Genomic DNA, 21,417 nt, shown 5'->3' with positions numbered 1-21,417 from the left:
ACCCGAGTAGAATGGAATGGATTGGAATGGAATGGAATGGAAAGTAATGGAATGGAATGGTATGGAATGGAATGGAATGGAATGGAATGGAATGGAATGGAATGGAATGGAATCAACCAGAGTAGAATTAAATGGAATGGAAAGGAATGGAATGGAATGGAATAGAATGGAATGGAATGGAATTCAATGGAGTAGAATGGAATGGAATAGAATGGAATGGAATGGAATGGAATGGAATGGAATAGAATGGAATCAACCCGACTAGAACGGAATGGAATGGAATGGAATGGAATGGAATCGAATGGAATGGAATGGAATGGAATGGAATGGAATGGAATGGAATGGAATGGAGTGGAATGGAATGGAATGGAATGGAATGAAACTGAATGGAATGGAATGGAATGGAATGGAATGGAATGGAATGGAATCAACCCGAGTAGAATGGAATGGATTGGAATGGAATGGAATGGAATGGAATGGAATGGAATGGAATGGAATGGAATCAATCCGAGTAGAATGGAATGGAATGGAGTTCAATGTAACCAAAAGGAATTGAATCAACCCATGTGGAATGGAACGGGATGGGACTGGATGGGACGGCATGGGACGGGTCGGGATGGGACGGAAAGGAACGGAAAGGAATGGCATGGAATCAACCCGAGTAGAATGGAATGGAATGGAATGGAATGGAAGGGAAAGGAATAGAATAGAATAGAATGGAATTGAACCAACCCGCGTGGAACGGAATGGAACGTAACGGAAACGAGCGGAACGGAATGGAAAGGAATCAACCCGAGTAAAACAGCACGGGACGGGACGGGACGGGACGGAACGGAACGGAACCAAACTCAATGGAATCAACCCGAGTAGAACGGAATGGAGTAAATGGAAAGGAATGGAATGGAATGGAATGGAATGGAATGGAATGGAATGGAATGGAATGGAATGGAATGGAATGGAATGGAATGGAATGGAATGGAAATCAAACCGAGTAGAACGGAATGGAATGGAATGGAATGGAATGGAATGGAATGGAATGGAATGGAATGGAATGGAATGGAATGGAATGGAATGGAATGGAATGGAATGGAATGGAATGAGCCCGAGTGGAATGGAATGGAATGGAATGGAATGGAATGGAATGGAATGGAATGATCAACCCGAGTGGAATGGAATGGAATGGAATGGAATGGAATGGAATGGAATGGAATCGAATGGAATCGAATGGAATCGAATGGAATCGAATGGAATGGAATGGAATCTAACGGAATCGAATGGAATGGAATGGAATATAATGGAATGGAATGGAATCGAATGGAATGGAATGCAATGGAATGGAGTCAACCCGAGTAGAATGGAATGGATTGGAATGGAATGGAATGGAAAGTAATGGAATGGAATGGTATGGAATGGAATGGAATGGAATGGAATGGAATGGAATGGAATCAACCAGAGTAGAACTAAATGGAATTTAAAGGAATGGAATGGAATGGAATAGAATGGAATGGAATGGAATTCAATGGAGTAGAACGGAATGGAATGGAATGGAATGGAATGGAATGGAATGGAATGGAATGGAATGGAATGGAATGGAATGGAATGGAGTGGAATGGAATGGAATGGAATGGAATGAAACTGAATGGAATGGAATTTAATGGAATGGAATGGAATGGAATGGAATGGAATGGAATCAACCCGAGTAGAATGGAATGGATTGGAATGGAATGGAACGGAATGGAATGGAATGGAATGGAATGGAATGGAATCAATCCGAGTAGAATGGAATGGAATGGAGTTCAATGTAACCAAAAGGAATTGAATCAACCCATGTGGAATGGAACGGGATGGGACGGGATGGGACGGCATGGGACGGGTCGGGATGGGACGGAGTGGAACGGAAAGGAATGGCATGGAATCAACCCGAGTAGAATGGAATGGAATGGAATGGAATGGAAGGGAAAGGAATAGAATAGAATAGAATGGAATTGAACCAACCCGCGTGGAACGGAATGGAACGTAACGGAAACGAGCGGAACGGAATGGAAAGGAATCAACCCGAGTAAAACAGCACGGGACGGGACGGGACGGGACGGAACGGAACGGAACCAAACTCAATGGAATCAACCCGAGTAGAACGGAATGGAGTAAATGGAAAGGAATGGAATGGAATGGAATGGAATGGAATGGAATGGAATGGAATGGAATGGAATGGAATGGAATGGAATGGAAATCAAACCGAGTAGAACGGAATGGAATGGAATGGAATGGAATGGAATGGAATGGAATGGAATGGAATGGAATGAGCCCGAGTGGAATGGAATGGAATGGAATGGAATGGAATGGAATGGAATGGAATGGAATGGAATGGAATGGAATGGAATGGAATGATCAACCCGAGTGGAATGGAATGGAATGGAATGGAATGGAATGGAATGGAATGGAATGGAGTGGAATCAACCCGAGTAGAACGGAATGGAATGGAATGGAATGGAATGGAATGGAATGGAATGGAATTCAATGGAATAGAATGGAATGGAATGGAATGGAATAAAATGAAATGGAATGGAATGGAATCGAATGGAATAGAATGGAATGGAATGGAGTGGAATGGAATGGAATGGAATGGAATGAAACTGAATGGAATGGAATGGAATGGAATGGAATGGAATGGAATGGAATGGAATCAACCCGAGTAGAATGGAATGGATTGGAATGGAATGGAATGGAATGGAATGGAATGGAATGGAATGGAATGGAATCAATCCGAGTAGAATGGAATGGAATGGAGTTCAATGTAACCAAAAGGAATTGAATCAACCCATGTGGAATGGAACGGGATGGGACGGGATGGGACGGCATGGGACGGGTCGGGATGGGACGGAATGGAACGGAAAGGAATGGCATGGAATCAACCCGAGTAGAATGGAATGGAATGGAATGGAATGGAAGGGAAAGGAATAGAATAGAATAGAATGGAATTGAACCAACCCGCGTGGAACGGAATGGAACGTAACGGAAACGAGCGGAACGGAATGGAAAGGAATCAACCCGAGTAAAACAGCACGGGACGGGACGGGACGGGACGGGACGGGACGGAACGGAACAGAACCAAACTCAATGGAATCAACCCGAGTAGAACGGAATGGAGTAAATGGAAAGGAATGGAATGGAATGGAATGGAATGGAATGGAATGGAATGGAATGGAATGGAATGGAATGGAATGGAATGGAATGGAAATCAAACCGAGTAGAACGGAATGGAGTGGAATGGAATGGAATGGAATGGAATGGAATGGAATGGAATGGAATGGAATGAGCCCGAGTGGAATGGAATGGAATGGAATGGAATGGAATGGAATGGAATGGAATTGAATGGAATGGAATGGAATGATCAACCCGAGTGGAATGGAATGGAATGGAATGGAATGGAATGGAATGGAATGGAATGGAATGGAGTGGAATCAACCCGAGTAGAACGGAATGGAATGGAATGGAATGGAATGGAATGGAATGGAATGGAATTCAATGGAATAGAATGGAATGGAATGGAATGGAATAAAATGAAATGGAATGGAATGGAATCGAATGGAATAGAATGGAATTGAATGGAATGGAATGGAATAGAATGGAATGGAATGGAATGGAATGGAGTGGAATCAACCCGAGTAGAACAGAATGGAATCGAATGGAATGGAATGGAATGGAATGGAATGGAATGGAATGGAATGAAATGGAATGGAATGGAATGGAAAGTAATGTAATGGAATGGAATGGAATGGAAAGGAATGGAATGGAATGGAATGGAATGGAATCAACCCGAGTAGAACTAAATGGAAAGGAAAGGAATGGAATGGAATGGAATGGAATGGAATGGAATGGAATTCAATGGAGGAGAATGGAATGGAATAGAATGGAATGGAATGGAATGGAATGGAATGGAATGGAATGGAATGGAATAGAATGGAATCAACCCGACTAGAACGGAATGGAATGGAATGGAATGGAATGGAATGGAATGGAATCGAATGGAATGGAATGGAATGGAATGGAAGGGAATGGAATGGAATGGAATGGAATGGAAAGGAATCCACCCGAGTAGAATGGAATGGATTGGAATGGAATGGAAAGGAATGGAATGGAATCGAATGGAATGGAATGGAATGGAATGGAATGGAATGGAATGGAATGGAATGGAATGGAATGGAATGGAATCAACCCGAGTAGAATGGAATGGATTGGAATGGAATGGAATGGAATGGAAACGAATGGAATCGAAAGAAATGGAATGGAATGGTATGGAATGAAACGGAATGGAATGGAATCAACCCGAGTAGAACGGAATGGAATGGAATGGAATGGAATGGGATGGAATGGAATCGAATGATATCGAATGGAATCGAATGGAATGGAATGGAAAAGAATGGAATCAACCCGAGTGGAACGGAATGGAATGGAATGGAATGGAATGGAATGGAATGGAATGGAATGGAATGGAATCTAATGGAATGCAATGGAATGGAATGGAATGGAATGGAATGGAATGGAATGGAATGGAATGGAATGGAATGGAATGGAATGGAATCAACCCGAGTAGAATGGAATGGATTGGAATGGAATGTAATGGAATGGAATGGAATCGAATGGAATCGAATGGAATGGAGTGGAATGGAATGGAATGGAATGGAATGGAATGGAATGGAATGGAATGGAATGGAATGGAATCAACCCGAGTAGAACGGAATGGAATTGAATGGAATGGAATGCAATGGAATGGAATGGAATGGAATGGAATGGAATGGAATGGAATGGAATGGAATGGAATGGAATTGCATGGAATGGAATGGAATGGAATCGAATGGAATCTAATGGAGACGAATGGAATGGAATGGAATGGAATGGAATGGAATCAACCAGAGTAGAATGGAATGTATTGGAATGGAATGGAATGGAATGGAATGGAATGGAATGGAATGGAATGGAATGGAATGGAATGGAATTTAATGGAATCAATCAGAGTAGAACGGAATGGAATGGAATGGAATGGAATGGAATGGAATTCAATGGAATAGAATGGAATGGAAGGGAATGGAATGGAATGGAATGGAATGGAATGGAATGGAATGAAATGGAATGGAATGGAATGGAATGGAATGGAATGGAATGGAATGGAATTAACCCGAGTAGAACTAAATGGAATGGAAAGGAATGGAATGGAATGTAATTGAATGGAATGGAATGGAATTCAATGGAGGAGAATGGAATGGAATAGATTGGAATGAAATGGAATGGAATGGAATGGAATGGAATGGAATGGAATGGAATGGAATGGAATGGAATAGAATGGAATCAACCCGACTAGAACGGAATGGAATGGAATGGAATGGAATGGAATGGAATGGAATGGAATGGAATGGAATCGAATGGAATGGAATGGAATGGAATGGAATGGAATGGAATGGAATGGAATGAAATGGAATGGAATGGAATGGAATGGAATGGAATGGAATGGAATGGAATGGAATGGAATAGAATGGAATCAACCCGAGTAGAATGGAATGGATTGGAATGGAAAGGAATGGAATGGAATGGAATGGAATGGAATGGAATGGAATGGAATGGAATCAATCCGAGTAGAATGGAATGGAATGGAATTCAATGTAACCGAAAGGAATTGAATCAACCCATGTGGAACGGAACGGGATGGGACGGGACGGGACGGGATGGGACGGGTCGGGATGGGACGGAATGGAACGGAACGGAATGGCATGGAATCAACCCGAGTAGAATGGAATGGAATGGAATGGAATGGAAGGGAAAGGAATAGAATAGAATAGAATGGAATTGAACCAACCCGCGAGGAACGGAATGGAACGTAACGGAAACGAGAGGAACGGAATGGAAAGGAATCAACCCGAGTAAAACGGCACGGGACGGGACAGGACGGGACGGGACGGGACGGAACGGAACGGAACCAAACTCAATGGAATCAACCCGAGTAGAACGGAATGGAGTAAATGGAAAGGAATGGAATGGAATGGAATGGAATGGAATGGAATGGAATGGAATGGAATGGAATGGAATGGAAATCAACCCGAGTAGAACGGAATGGAATGGAATGGAATGGAATGGAATGGAATCAAATGGAATCGAATGGAATGGAGTGGAATGGAATGGAATGGAATGGAATGGAATCTACCCGAGTAGAACGGAATGGAATGGAATGGAATGGAATGGAATGGAATGGAATGGAATGGAATGGAATGGAATGGAATGGAATGGAATGGAATGGAATGGAATAGAATGGAATCAACCCGAGTAGAATGGAATGGATTGGAATGGAAAGGAATGGAATGGAATGGAATGGAATGGAATGGAAATCAACCTGAGTAGAACGGAATGGAATGGAATGGAATGGAATGGAATGGAATGGAATGGAATGGAATGGAAAGAACCCGAGTGGAATGGAATGGAATGGAATGGAATGGAATGATGAACCCGAGTAGAATGGAATGGTTTGGAATGAAATGGAATGGAATGGAATGGAATGGAATCGAATGGAATCGAATGGAATGGAATGGAATGGAATGGAATGGAATGGAATGGGATGGAATCAACCCGAGCAGAACGGAATGGGTTGGAATGGAAAGGAAAGAATTGGAATGGAATGGAATGGAATGGAATGGAATGGAACGGAATGGAGTGGAATCAAACCGATTAGAACGGAATGGAATGGAATGGAATGGAATGGAATGGAATGGAATGGAATGGAATGGAATGGAATAGAAAGGAATGGAATGGAATGGAATGGAATGGAATGGAATGGAATGGAATGGAATGGAATCAACCCGAGTAGAATGGAATGGATTGGAATGGAATGGAATGGAATGGAATGGAATGGAATGGAATGGAATCGAATGGAATGGAATGGAATGGAATGGAATGGAATGGAATGGAATGGAATGGAATGGAATGGAATCAAACGGAATCGAATGGAATAGAATGCAATATAATGGAATGGAATGGAATGGAATGGAGTCAACCCGAGTAGAATGGAATGGATTGGAATGGAATGGAATGGAAAGTAATGGAATGGAATGGAATGGAATGGAATGGAATGGAATGGAATCAACCAGAGTAGAACTAAATGGAATGGAAAGGAACGGAATGGAATGGAATGGAATGCAATGGAATGGAATGGAATGGAATGGAATGGAATGGAATGGAATGGAATAGAATGGAATCAACCCGACTAGAACGGAATGGAATGGAATGGAATGGAATGGAATGGAATGGAATGGAATGGAATGGAATGGTATGGAATGGAATGGAATGGAATGGAGTGGAATCAACCCGAGTAGAATGGAATGGAAAGGAATGGAATGGAATGGAATGGAATGGAATGGAATGGAATGGAATGGAATTTAATGGAATGGAATGGAATCGAAAGGAATGGAATGGAATGGAATGGAATGGAATGGAATGGAATGGAATGGAATGGAATCAACCCGTGTAGAATGGAATTGATTGGAATGGAATGGAATGGAATGGAATGGAATGGAATGGAATGGAATGGAATGGAATGGAATCGAATGGAATCGAATGGAATCGAATGGAATCGAATGGAATGGAATGGAATCTAACGGAATCGAATGGAATGGAATGGAATATAATGGAATGGAATGGAATGGAATGGAATGGAATGGAATGGAATGGAGTCAACCCGAGTAGAATGGAATGGATTGGAATGGAATGGAATGGAAAGTAATGGAATGGAATGGTATGGAATGGAATGGAATGGAATGGAATGGAATGGAATGGAATGGAATGGAATGGAATCAACCAGAGTAGAATTAAATGGAATGGAAAGGAATGGAATGGAATGGAATAGAATGGAATGGAATGGAATTCAATGGAGTAGAATGGAATGGAATAGAACGGAATGGAATGGAATGGAATGGAATGGAATAGAATGGAATCAACCCGACTAGAACGGAATGGAATGGAATGGAATGGAATGGAATCGAATGGAATGGAATGGAATGGAATGGAATGGAATGGAATGGAATGGAGTGGAATGGAATGGAATGGAATGGAATGAAACTGAATGGAATGGAATGGAATGGAATGGAATGGAATGGAATGGAATGGAATGGAATCAACCCGAGTAGAATGGAATGGATTGGAATGGAATGGAATGGAATGGAATGGAATGGAATGGAATGGAATGGAATCAATCCGAGTAGAATGGAATGGAATGGAGTTCAATGTAACCAAAAGGAATTGAATCAACCCATGTGGAATGGAACGGGATGGGACTGGATGGGACGGCATGGGACGGGTCGGGATGGGACGGAAAGGAACGGAAAGGAATGGCATGGAATCAACCCGAGTAGAATGGAATGGAATGGAATGGAATGGAAGGGAAAGGAATAGAATAGAATAGAATGGAATTGAACCAACCCGCGTGGAACGGAATGGAACGTAACGGAAACGAGCGGAACGGAATGGAAAGGAATCAACCCGAGTAAAACAGCACGGGACGGGACGGGACGGGACGGAACGGAACGGAACCAAACTCAATGGAATCAACCCGAGTAGAACGGAATGGAGTAAATGGAAAGGAATGGAATGGAATGGAATGGAATGGAATGGAATGGAATGGAATGGAATGGAATGGAATGGAATGGAATGGAATGGAATGGAATGGAATGGAAATCAAACCGAGTAGAACGGAATGGAATGGAATGGAATGGAATGGAATGGAATGGAATGGAATGGAATGGAATGGAATGGAATGGAATGAGCCCGAGTGGAATGGAATGGAATGGAATGGAATGGAATGGAATGGAATGGAATGGAATGGAATGGAATGGAATGGAATGATCAACCCGAGTGGAATGGAATGGAATGGAATGGAATGGAATGGAATGGAATCGAATGGAATCGAATGGAATCGAATGGAATCGAATGGAATGGAATGGAATCTAACGGAATCGAATGGAATGGAATGGAATATAATGGAATGGAATGGAATCGAATGGAATGGAATGCAATGGAATGGAGTCAACCCGAGTAGAATGGAATGGATTGGAATGGAATGGAATGGAAAGTAATGGAATGGAATGGTATGGAATGGAATGGAATGGAATGGAATGGAATGGAATGGAATGGAATGGAATCAACCAGAGTAGAACTAAATGGAATTTAAAGGAATGGAATGGAATGGAATAGAATGGAATGGAATGGAATTCAATGGAGTAGAATGGAATGGAATAGAATGCAATGGAATGGAATGGAATGGAATGGAATAGAATGGAATCAACCCGACTAGAACGGAATGGAATGGAATGGAATGGAATGGAATCGAATGGAATGGAATGGAATGGAATGGAATGGAATGGAATGGAATGGAATGGAATGGAGTGGAATGGAATGGAATGGAATGGAATGAAACTGAAAGGAATGGAATGGAATGGAATGGAATGGAATGGAATGGAATGGAATGGAATCAACCCGAGTAGAATGGAATGGATTGGAATGGAATGGAACGGAATGGAATGGAATGGAATGGAATGGAATGGAATCAATCCGAGTAGAATGGAATGGAATGGAGTTCAATGTAACCAAAAGGAATTGAATCAACCCATGTGGAATGGAACGGGATGGGACGGGATGGGACGGCATGGGACGGGTCGGGATGGGACGGAATGGAACGGAAAGGAATGGCATGGAATCAACCCGAGTAGAATGGAATGGAATGGAATGGAATGGAAGGGAAAGGAATAGAATAGAATAGAATGGAATTGAACCAACCCGCGTGGAACGGAATGGAACGTAACGGAAACGAGCGGAACGGAATGGAAAGGAATCAACCCGAGTAAAACAGCACGGGACGGGACGGGACGGGACGGAACGGAACGGAACCAAACTCAATGGAATCAACCCGAGTAGAACGGAATGGAGTAAATGGAAAGGAATGGAATGGAATGGAATGGAATGGAATGGAATGGAATGGAATGGAATGGAATGGAATGGAATGGAATGGAATGGAATGGAAATCAAACCGAGTAGAACGGAATGGAATGGAATGGAATGGAATGGAATGGAATGGAATGGAATGGAATGGAATGGAATGGAATGAGCCCGAGTGGAATGGAATGGAATGGAATGGAATGGAATGGAATGGAATGGAATGGAATGGAATGGAATGGAATGGAATGATCAACCCGAGTGGAATGGAATGGAATGGAATGGAATGGAATGGAATGGAATGTAATGGAGTGGAATCAACCCGAGTAGAACGGAATGGAATGGAATGGAATGGAATGGAATGGAATGGAATGGAATTCAATGGAATAGAATGGAATGGAATGGAATGGAATAAAATGAAATGGAATGGAATGGAATCGAATGGAATAGAATGGAATTGAATGGAATGGAATGGAATAGAATGGAATGGAATGGAATGGAATGGAGTGGAATCAACCCGAGTAGAACAGAATGGAATCGAATGGAATGGAATGGAATGGAATGGAATGGAATGGAATGGAATGGAATGGAATGGAATGGAATCGAATGGAATCGAATGGAATCGAATGGAATCGAATGGAATGGAATGGAATCTAACGGAATCGAATGGAATGGAATGGAATATAATGGAATGGAATGGAATGGAATGGAATGGAATGGAATGGAATGGAGTCAACCCGAGTAGAATGGAATGGATTGGAATGGAATGGAATGGAAAGTAATGGAATGGAATGGTATGGAATGGAATGGAATGGAAAGGAATGGAATGGAATGGAATGGAATCAACCAGAGTAGAACTAAATGGAATGGAAAGGAATGGAATGGAATGGAATAGAATGGAATGGAATGGAATTCAATGGAGTAGAATGGAATGGAATAGAATGGAATGGAATGGAATGGAATGGAATGGAATAGAATGGAATCAACCCGACTAGAACGGAATGGAATGGAATGGAATGGAATGGAATCGAATGGAATGGAATGGAATGGAATGGAATGGAATGGAATGGAATGGAATGGAATGGAGTGGAATGGAATGGAATGGAATGGAATGAAACTGAATGGAATGGAATGGAATGGAATGGAATGGAATGGAATGGAATGGAATGGAATCAACCCGAGTAGAATGGAATGGATTGGAATGGAATGGAATGGAATGGAATGGAATGGAATGGAATGGAATGGAATCAATCCGAGTAGAATGGAATGGAATGGAGTTCAATGTAACCAAAAGGAATTGAATCAACCCATGTGGAATGGAACGGGATGGGACGGGATGGGACGGCATGGGAAGGGTCGGGATGGGACGGAATGGAACGGAAAGGAATGGCATGGAATCAACCCGAGTAGAATGGAATGGAATGGAATGGAATGGAAGGGAAAGGAATAGAATAGAATAGAATGGAATTGAACCAACCCGCGTGGAACGGAATGGAACGTAACGGAAACGAGCGGAACGGAATGGAAAGGAATCAACCCGAGTAAAACAGCACGGGACGGGACGGGACGGGACGGAACGGAACGGAACCAAACTCAATGGAATCAACCCGAGTAGAACGGAATGGAGTAAATGGAAAGGAATGGAATGGAATGGAATGGAATGGAATGGAATGGAATGGAATGGAATGGAATGGAATGGAATGGAAATCAAACCGAGTAGAACGGAATGGAATGGAATGGAATGGAATGGAATGGAATGGAATGGAATGGAATGGAATGGAATGGAATGAGCCCGAGTGGAATGGAATGGAATGGAATGGAATGGAATGGAATGGAATGGAATGGAATGGAATGGAATGGAATGATCAACCCGAGTGGAATGGAATGGAATGGAATGGAATGGAATGGAATGGAATGGAATGGAGTGGAATCAACCCGAGTAGAACGGAATGGAATGGAATGGAATGGAATGGAAAGGAATGGAATGGAATTCAATGGAATAGAATGGAATGGAATGGAATGGAATAAAATGAAATGGAATGGAATGGAATCGAATGGAATAGAATGGAATTGAATGGAATGGAATGGAATAGAATGGAATGGAATGGAATGGAATGGAGTGGAATCAACCCGAGTAGAACAGAATGGAATCGAATGGAATGGAATGGAATGGAATGGAATGGAATGGAATGGAATGGAATGGAATCGAATGGAATCGAATGGAATCGAATGGAATCGAATGGAATGGAATGGAATCTAACGGAATCGAATGGAATGGAATGGAATATAATGGAATGGAATGGAATGGAATGGAATGGAATGGAATGGAATGGAATGGAGTCAACCCGAGTAGAATGGAATGGATTGGAATGGAATGGAATGGAAAGTAATGGAATGGAATGGTATGGAATGGAATGGAATGGAAAGGAATGGAATGGAATGGAATGGAATCAACCAGAGTAGAACTAAATGGAATGGAAAGGAATGGAATGGAATGGAATAGAATGGAATGGAATGGAATTCAATGGAGTAGAATGGAATGGAATAGAATGGAATGGAATGGAATGGAATGGAATGGAATAGAATGGAATCAACCCGACTAGAACGGAATGGAATGGAATGGAATGGAATGGAATCGAATGGAATGGAATGGAATGGAATGGAATGGAATGGAATGGAATGGAATGGAGTGGAATGGAATGGAATGGAATGGAATGAAACTGAATGGAATGGAATGGAATGGAATGGAATGGAATGGAATGGAATGGAATCAACCCGAGTAGAATGGAATGGATTGGAATGGAATGGAATGGAATGGAATGGAATGGAATGGAATGGAATGGAATGGAATCAATCCGAGTAGAATGGAATGGAATGGAGTTCAATGTAACCAAAAGGAATTGAATCAACCCATGTGGAATGGAACGGGATGGGACGGGATGGGACGGCATGGGACGGGTCGGGATGGGACGGAATGGAACGGAAAGGAATGGCATGGAATCAACCCGAGTAGAATGGAATGGAATGGAATGGAATGGAAGGGAAAGGAATAGAATAGAATAGAATGGAATTGAACCAACCCGCGTGGAACGGAATGGAACGTAACGGAAACGAGCGGAACGGAATGGAAAGGAATCAACCCGAGTAAAACAGCACGGGACGGGACGGGACGGGACGGAACGGAACGGAACCAAACTCAATGGAATCAACCCGAGTAGAACGGAATGGAGTAAATGGAAAGGAATGGAATGGAATGGAATGGAATGGAATGGAATGGAATGGAATGGAATGGAATGGAAAGGAATGGAATGGAATGGAAATCAAACCGAGTAGAACGGAATGGAATGGAATGGAATGGAATGGAATGGAATGGAATGGAATGGAATGGAATGGAATGAGCCCGAGTGGAATGGAATGGAATGGAATGGAATGGAATGGAATGGAATTGAATGGAATGGAATGGAATGATCAACCCGAGTGGAATGGAATGGAATGGAATGGAATGGAATGGAATGGAATGGAATGGAATGGAGTGGAATCAACCCGAGTAGAACGGAATGGAATGGAATGGAATGGAATGGAATGGAATGGAATGGAATTCAATGGAATAGAATGGAATGGAATGGAATGGAATAAAATGAAATGGAATGGAATGGAATCGAATGGAATAGAATGGAATTGAATGGAATGGAATGGAATAGAATGGAATGGAATGGAATGGAATGGAGTGGAATCAACCCGAGTAGAACAGAATGGAATCGAATGGAATGGAATGGAATGGAATGGAATGGAATGGAATGGAATGAAATGGAATGGAATGGAATGGAAAGTAATGTAATGGAATGGAATGGAATGGAAAGGAATGGAATGGAATGGAATGGAATGGAATCAACCCGAGTAGAACTAAATGGAAAGGAAAGGAATGGAATGGAATGGAATGGAATGGAATGGAATGGAATTCAATGGAGGAGAATGGAATGGAATAGAATGGAATGGAATGGAATGGAATGGAATGGAATGGAATGGAATGGAATGGAATGGAATGGAATGGAATGGAATGGAATGGAATAGAATGGAATCAACCCGACTAGAACGGAATGGAATGGAATGGAATGTAATGGAATGGAATGGAATCGAATGGAATGGAATGGAATGGAATGGAAGGGAATGGAATGGAATGGAATGGAATGGAAAGGAATCCACCCGAGTAGAATGGAATGGATTGGAATGGAATGGAAAGGAATGGAATGGAATCGAATGGAATGGAATGGAATGGAATGGAATGGAATGGAATGGAATGGAATGGAATGGAATCAACCCGAGTAGAATGGAATGGATTGGAATGGAATGGAATGGAATGGAAACGAATGGAATCGAAAGAAATGGAATGGAATGGTATGGAATGAAACGGAATGGAATGGAATCAACCCGAGTAGAACGGAATGGAATGGAATGGAATGGAATGGGATGGAATGGAATCGAATGATATCGAATGGAATCGAATGGAATGGAATGGAAAAGAATGGAAACAACCCGAGTGGAACGGAATGGAATGGAATGGAATGGAATGGAATGGAATGGAATGGAATCTAATGGAATGCAATGGAATGGAATGGAATGGAATGGAATGGAATGGAATGGAATGGAATGGAATGGAATGGAATGGAATCAACCCGAGTAGAATGGAATGGATTGGAATGGAATGTAATGGAATGGAATGGAATCGAATGGAATCGAATGGAATGGAGTGGAATGGAATGGAATGGAATGGAATGGAATGGAATGGAATGGAATGGAATGGAATCAACCCGAGTAGAACGGAATGGAATTGAATGGAATGGAATGCAATGGAATGGAATGGAATGGAATGGAATGGAATGGAATGGAATGGAATGGAATTGCATGGAATGGAATGGAATGGAATCGAATGGAATCTAATGGAGACGAATGGAATGGAATGGAATGGAATGGAATGGAATCAACCAGAGTAGAATGGAATGTATTGGAATGGAATGGAATGGAATGGAATGGAATGGAATGGAATGGAATGGAATGGAATGGAATTTAATGGAATCAATCAGAGTAGAACGGAATGGAATGGAATGGAATGGAATGGAATGGAATTCAATGGAATAGAATGGAATGGAAGGGAATGGAATGGAATGGAATGGAATGGAATGGAATGGAATGAAATGGAATGGAATGGAATGGAATGGAATGGAATGGAATGGAATTAACCCGAGTAGAACTAAATGGAATGGAAAGGAATGGAATGGAATGTAATTGAATGGAATGGAATGGAATTCAATGGAGGAGAATGGAATGGAATAGATTGGAATGAAATGGAATGGAATGGAATGGAATGGAATGGAATGGAATGGAATGGAATGGAATGGAATAGAATGGAATCAACCCGACTAGAACGGAATGGAATGGAATGGAATGGAATGGAATGGAATGGAATGGAATGGAATGGAATGGAATCGAATGGAATGGAATGGAATCGAATGGAATGGAATGGAATGGAATGGAATGAAATGGAATGGAATGGAATGGAATGGAATGGAATGGAATGGAATGGAATGGAATGGAATGGAATGGAATGGAATGGAATGGAATGGAATAGAATGGAATCAACCCGAGTAGAATGGAATGGATTGGAATGGAAAGGAATGGAATGGAATGGAATGGAATGGAATGGAATGGAATGGAATGGAATGGAATCAATCCGAGTAGAATGGAATGGAATGGAATTCAATGTAACCGAAAGGAATTGAATCAACCCATGTGGAACGGAACGGGATGGGACGGGACGGGACGGGATGGGACGGGTCGGGATGGGACGGAATGGAACGGAACGGAATGGCATGGAATCAACCCGAGTAGAATGGAATGGAATGGAATGGAATGGAAGGGAAAGGAATAGAATAGAATAGAATGGAATTGAACCAACCCGCGTGGAACGGAATGGAACGTAACGGAAACGAGCGGAACGGAATGGAAAGGAATCAACCCGAGTAAAACGGCACGGGACGGGACTGGACGGGACGGGACGGGACGGAACGGAACGGATCCAAACTCAATGGAATCAACCCGAGTAGAACGGAATGGAGTAAATGGAAAGGAATGGAATGGAATGGAATGGAATGGAATGGAATGGAATGGAATGGAATGGAATGGAATGGAATGGAAATCAACCCGAGTAGAACGGAATGGAATGGAATGGAATGGAATGGAATGGAATCAAATGGAATCGAATGGAATGGAGTGGAATGGAATGGAATGGAATGGAATGGAATCTACCCGAGTAGAACGGAATGGAATGGAATGGAATGGAATGGAATGGAATGGAATGGAATGGAATGGAATGGAATGGAATGGAATGGAATGGAATGGAATGGAATGGAATGGAATGGAATGGAATAGAATGGAATCAACCCGAGTAGAATGGAATGGATTGGAATGGAAAGGAATGGAATGGAATGGAATGGAATGGAATGGAATGGAATGGAATGGAATGGAATGGAATGGAATCAATCCGAGTAGAATGGAATGGAATGGAATGGAATGGAATGGAAATCAACCTGAGTAGAACGGAATGGAATGGAATGGAATGGAATGGAATGGAATGGAATGGAATGGAATGGAAAGAACCCGAGTGGAATGGAATGGAATGGAATGGAATGGAATGATGAACCCGAGTAGAATGGAATGGTTTGGAATGAAATGGAATGGAATGGAATGGAATGGAATCGAATGGAATCGAATGGAATGGAATGGAATGGAATGGAATGGAATGGAATGGAATGGAATCAACCCGAGCAGAACGGAATGGGTTGGAATGGAAAGGAAAGAATTGGAATGGAATGGAATGGAATGGAATGGATTGGAACGGAATGGAGTGGAATCAAACCGATTAGAACGGAATGGAATGGAATGGAATGGAATGGAATGGAATGGAATGGAATGGAATGGAATGGAATAGAAAGGAATGGAATGGAATGGAATGGAATGGAATGGAATGGAATGGAATGGAATGGAATCAACCCGAGTAGAATGGAATGGATTGGAATGGAATGGAATGGAATGGAATGGAATGGAATGGAATGGAATCGAATGGAATGGAATGGAATGGAATGGAATGGAATGGAATGGAATGGAATGGAATGGAATGGAATGGAATCAAACGGAATCGAATGGAATAGAATGCAATATAATGGAATGGAATGGAATGGAATGGAGTCAACCCGAGTAGAATGGAATGGATTGGAATGGAATGGAATGGAAAGTAATGGAATGGAATGGAATGGAATGGAATGGAATGGAATGGAATCAACCCGAGTAGAACTAAATGGAATGGAAAGGAACGGAATGGAATGGAATGGAATGCAATGGAATGGAATGGAATGGAATGGAATGGAATGGAATGGAATGGAATAGAATGGAATCAACCCGACTAGAACGGAATGGAATGGAATGGAATGGAATGGAATGGAATGGAATGGAATGGAATGGAATGGTATGGAATGGAATGGAATGGAATGGAGTGGAATCAACCCGAGTAGAATGGAATGGAAAGGAATGGAATGGAATGGAATGGAATGGAATGGAATGGAATGGAATGGAATTTAATGGAATGGAATGGAATCGAAAGGAATGGAATGGAATGGAATGGAATGGAATGGAATGGAATGGAATGGAATCAACCCGTGTAGAATGGAATTGATTGGAATGGAATGGAATGGAATGGAATGGAATGGAATGGAATGGAATCGAATGGAATCGAATGGAATCGAATGGAATGGAATGGAATCTAACGGAATCGAATGGAATGGAATGGAATATAATGGAATGGAATGGAATGGAATGGAATGGAATGGAATGGAGTCAACCCGAGTAGAATGGAATGGATTGGAATGGAATGGAATGGAAAGTAATGGAATGGAATGGTATGGAATGGAATGGAATGGAATGGAATGGAATGGAATGGAATGGAATGGAATGGAATCAACCAGAGTAGAATTAAATGGAATGGAAAGGAATGGAATGGAATGGAATAGAATGGAATGGAATGGAATTCAATGGAGTAGAATGGAATGGAATAGAATGGAATGGAATGGAATGGAATGGAATGGAATAGAATGGAATCAACCCGACTAGAACGGAATGGAATGGAATGGAATGGAATGGATTCGAATGGAATGGAATGGAATGGAATGGAATGGAATGGAATGGAATGGAATGGAGTGGAATGGAATGGAATGGAATGGAATGAAACTGAATGGAATGGAATGGAATGGAATGGAATGGAATGGAATGGAATGGAATCAACCCGAGTAGAATGGAATGGATTGGAATGGAATGGAATGGAATGGAATGGAATGGAATGGAATGGAATGGAATCAATCCGAGTAGAATGGAATGGAATGGAGTTCAATGTAACCAAAAGGAATTGAATCAACCCATGTGGAATGGAACGGGATGGGACTGGATGGGACGGCATGGGACGGGTCGGGATGGGACGGAAAGGAACGGAAAGGAATGGCATGGAATCAACCCGAGTAGAATGGAATGGAATGGAATGGAATGGAAGGGAAAGGAATAGAATAGAATAGAATGGAATTGAACCAACCCGCGTGGAACGGAATGGAACGTAACGGAAACGAGCGGAACGGAATGGAAAGGAATCAACCCGAGTAAAACAGCACGGGACGGGACGGGACGGGACGGAACGGAACGGAACCAAACTCAATGGAATCAACCCGAGTAGAACGGAATGGAGTAAATGGAAAGGAATGGAATGGAATGGAATGGAATGGAATGGAATGGAATGGAATGGAATGGAATGGAATGGAATGGAATGGAATGGAAATCAAACCGAGTAGAACGGAATGGAATGGAATGGAATGGAATGGAATGGAATGGAATGGAATGGAATGGAATGGAATGGAATGGAATGAGCCCGAGTGGAATGGAATGGAATGGAATGGAATGGAATGGAATGGAATGGAATGGAATGGAATGGAATGGAATGATCAACCCGAGTGGAATGGAATGGAATGGAATGGAATGGAATGGAATGGAATGGAATGGAATGGAATCGAATGGAATCGAATGGAATCGAATGGAATGGAATGGAATCTAACGGAATCGAATGGAATGGAATGGAATATAATGGAATGGAATGGAATCGAATGGAATGGAATGCAATGGAATGGAGTCAACCCGAGTAGAATGGAATGGATTGGAATGGAATGGAATGGAAAGTAATGGAATGGAAAGGTATGGAATGGAATGGAATGGAATGGAATGGAATGGAATGGAATGGAATCAACCAGAGTAGAACTAAATGGAATTTAAAGGAATGGAATGGAATGGAATAGAATGGAATGGAATGGAATTCAATGGAGTAGAATGGAATGGAATAGAATGGAATGGAATGGAATGGAATGGAATGGAATAGAATGGAATCAACCCGACTAGAACGGAATGGAATGGAATGGAATGGAATGGAATCGAATGGAATGGAATGGAATGGAATGGAATGGAATGGAATGGAATGGAATGGAATGGAATGGAATGGAATGGAGTGGAATGGAATGGAATGGAATGGAATGAAACTGAATGGAATGGAATGGAATGGAATGGAATGGAATGGAATGGAATGGAATGGAATGGAATCAACCCGAGTAGAATGGAATGGATTGGAATGGAATGGAACGGAATGGAATGGAATGGAATGGAATGGAATGGAATCAATCCGAGTAGAATGGAATGGAATGGAGTTCAATGTAACCAAAAGGAATTGAATCAACCCATGTGTAATGGAACGGGATGGGACGGGATGGGACGGCATGGGACGGGTCGGGATGGGACGGAATGGAACGGAAAGGAATGGCATGGAATCAACCCGAGTAGAATGGAATGGAATGGAATGGAATGGAAGGGAAAGGAATAGAATAGAATAGAATGGAATTGAACCAACCCGCGTGGAACGGAATGGAACGCAACGGAAACGATCGGAACGGAATGGAAAGGAATCAACCCGAGTAAAACAGCACGGGACGGGACGGGACGGGACGGAACGGAACGGAACCAAACTCAATGGAATCAACCCGAGTAGAACGGAATGGAGTAAATGGAAAGGAATGGAATGGAATGGAATGGAATGGAATGGAATGGAATGGAATGGAATGGAATGGAATGGAATGGAATGGAATGGAAATCAAACCGAGTAGAACGGAATGGAATGGAATGGAATGGAATGGAATGGAATGGAATGGAATGGAATGGAATGGAATGGAATGGAATGGAATGAGCCCGAGTGGAATGGAATGGAATGGAATGGAATGGAATGGAATGGAATGGAATGGAATGGAATGGAATGGAATGGAATGATCAACCCGAGTGGAATGGAATGGAATGGAATGGAATGGAATGGAATGGAATGGAATGGAGTGGAATCAACCCGAGTAGAACGGAATGGAATGGAATGGAATGGAATGGAATGGAATGGAATGGAATTCAATGGAATAGAATGGAATGGAATGGAATGGAATAAAATGAAATGGAATGGAATGGAATCGAATGGAATAGAATGGAATTGAATGGAATGGAATGGAATAGAATGGAATGGAATGGAATGGAATGGAGTGGAATCAACCCGAGTAGAACAGAATGGAATCGAATGGAATGGAATGGAATGGAATGGAATGGAATGGAATGGAATGAAATGGAATGGAATGGAATGGAAAGTAATGTAATGGAATGGAATGTAATGGAAAGGAATGGAATGGAATGGAATGGAATGGAATCAACCCGAGTAGAACTAAATGGAATGGAAAGGAATGGAATGGAATGGAATTGAATGGAATGGAATGGAATTCAATGGAGGAGAATGGAATGGAATAGAATGGAATGGAATGGAATGGAATGGAATGGAATGGAATGGAATGGAATGGAATGGAATGGAATAGAATGGAATCAACCCGACTAGAACGGAATGGAATGGAATGGAATGGAATGGAATGGAATGGAATCGAATGGAATGGAATGGAATGGAATGGAAGGGAATGGAATGGAATGGAATGGAATGGAATGGAAAGGAATCCACCCGAGTAGAATGGAATGGATTGGAATGGAATGGAAAGGAATGGAAAGGAATCGAATGGAATGGAATGGAATGGAATGGAATGGAATGGAATGGAATGGAATGGAATGGAATCAACCCGAGTAGAATGGAATGGATTGGAATGGAATGGAATGGAATGGAAACGAATGGAATCTAAAGAAATGGAATGGAATGGTATGGAATGAAACGGAATGGAATGGAATCAACCCGAGTAGAACGGAATGGAATGGAATGGAATGGAATGGGATGGAATGGAATCGAATGATATCGAATGGAATCGAATGGAATGGAATGGAAAAGAATGGAATCAACCCGAG

This window comes from Gorilla gorilla, chromosome 13, assembly GCF_029281585.2.
Source record: "Gorilla gorilla gorilla isolate KB3781 chromosome 13, NHGRI_mGorGor1-v2.1_pri, whole genome shotgun sequence".
In the NCBI taxonomy this organism is placed as follows: Eukaryota; Metazoa; Chordata; class Mammalia; order Primates; family Hominidae; genus Gorilla; species Gorilla gorilla.
This window is presented reverse-complemented; position numbering follows the sequence as displayed.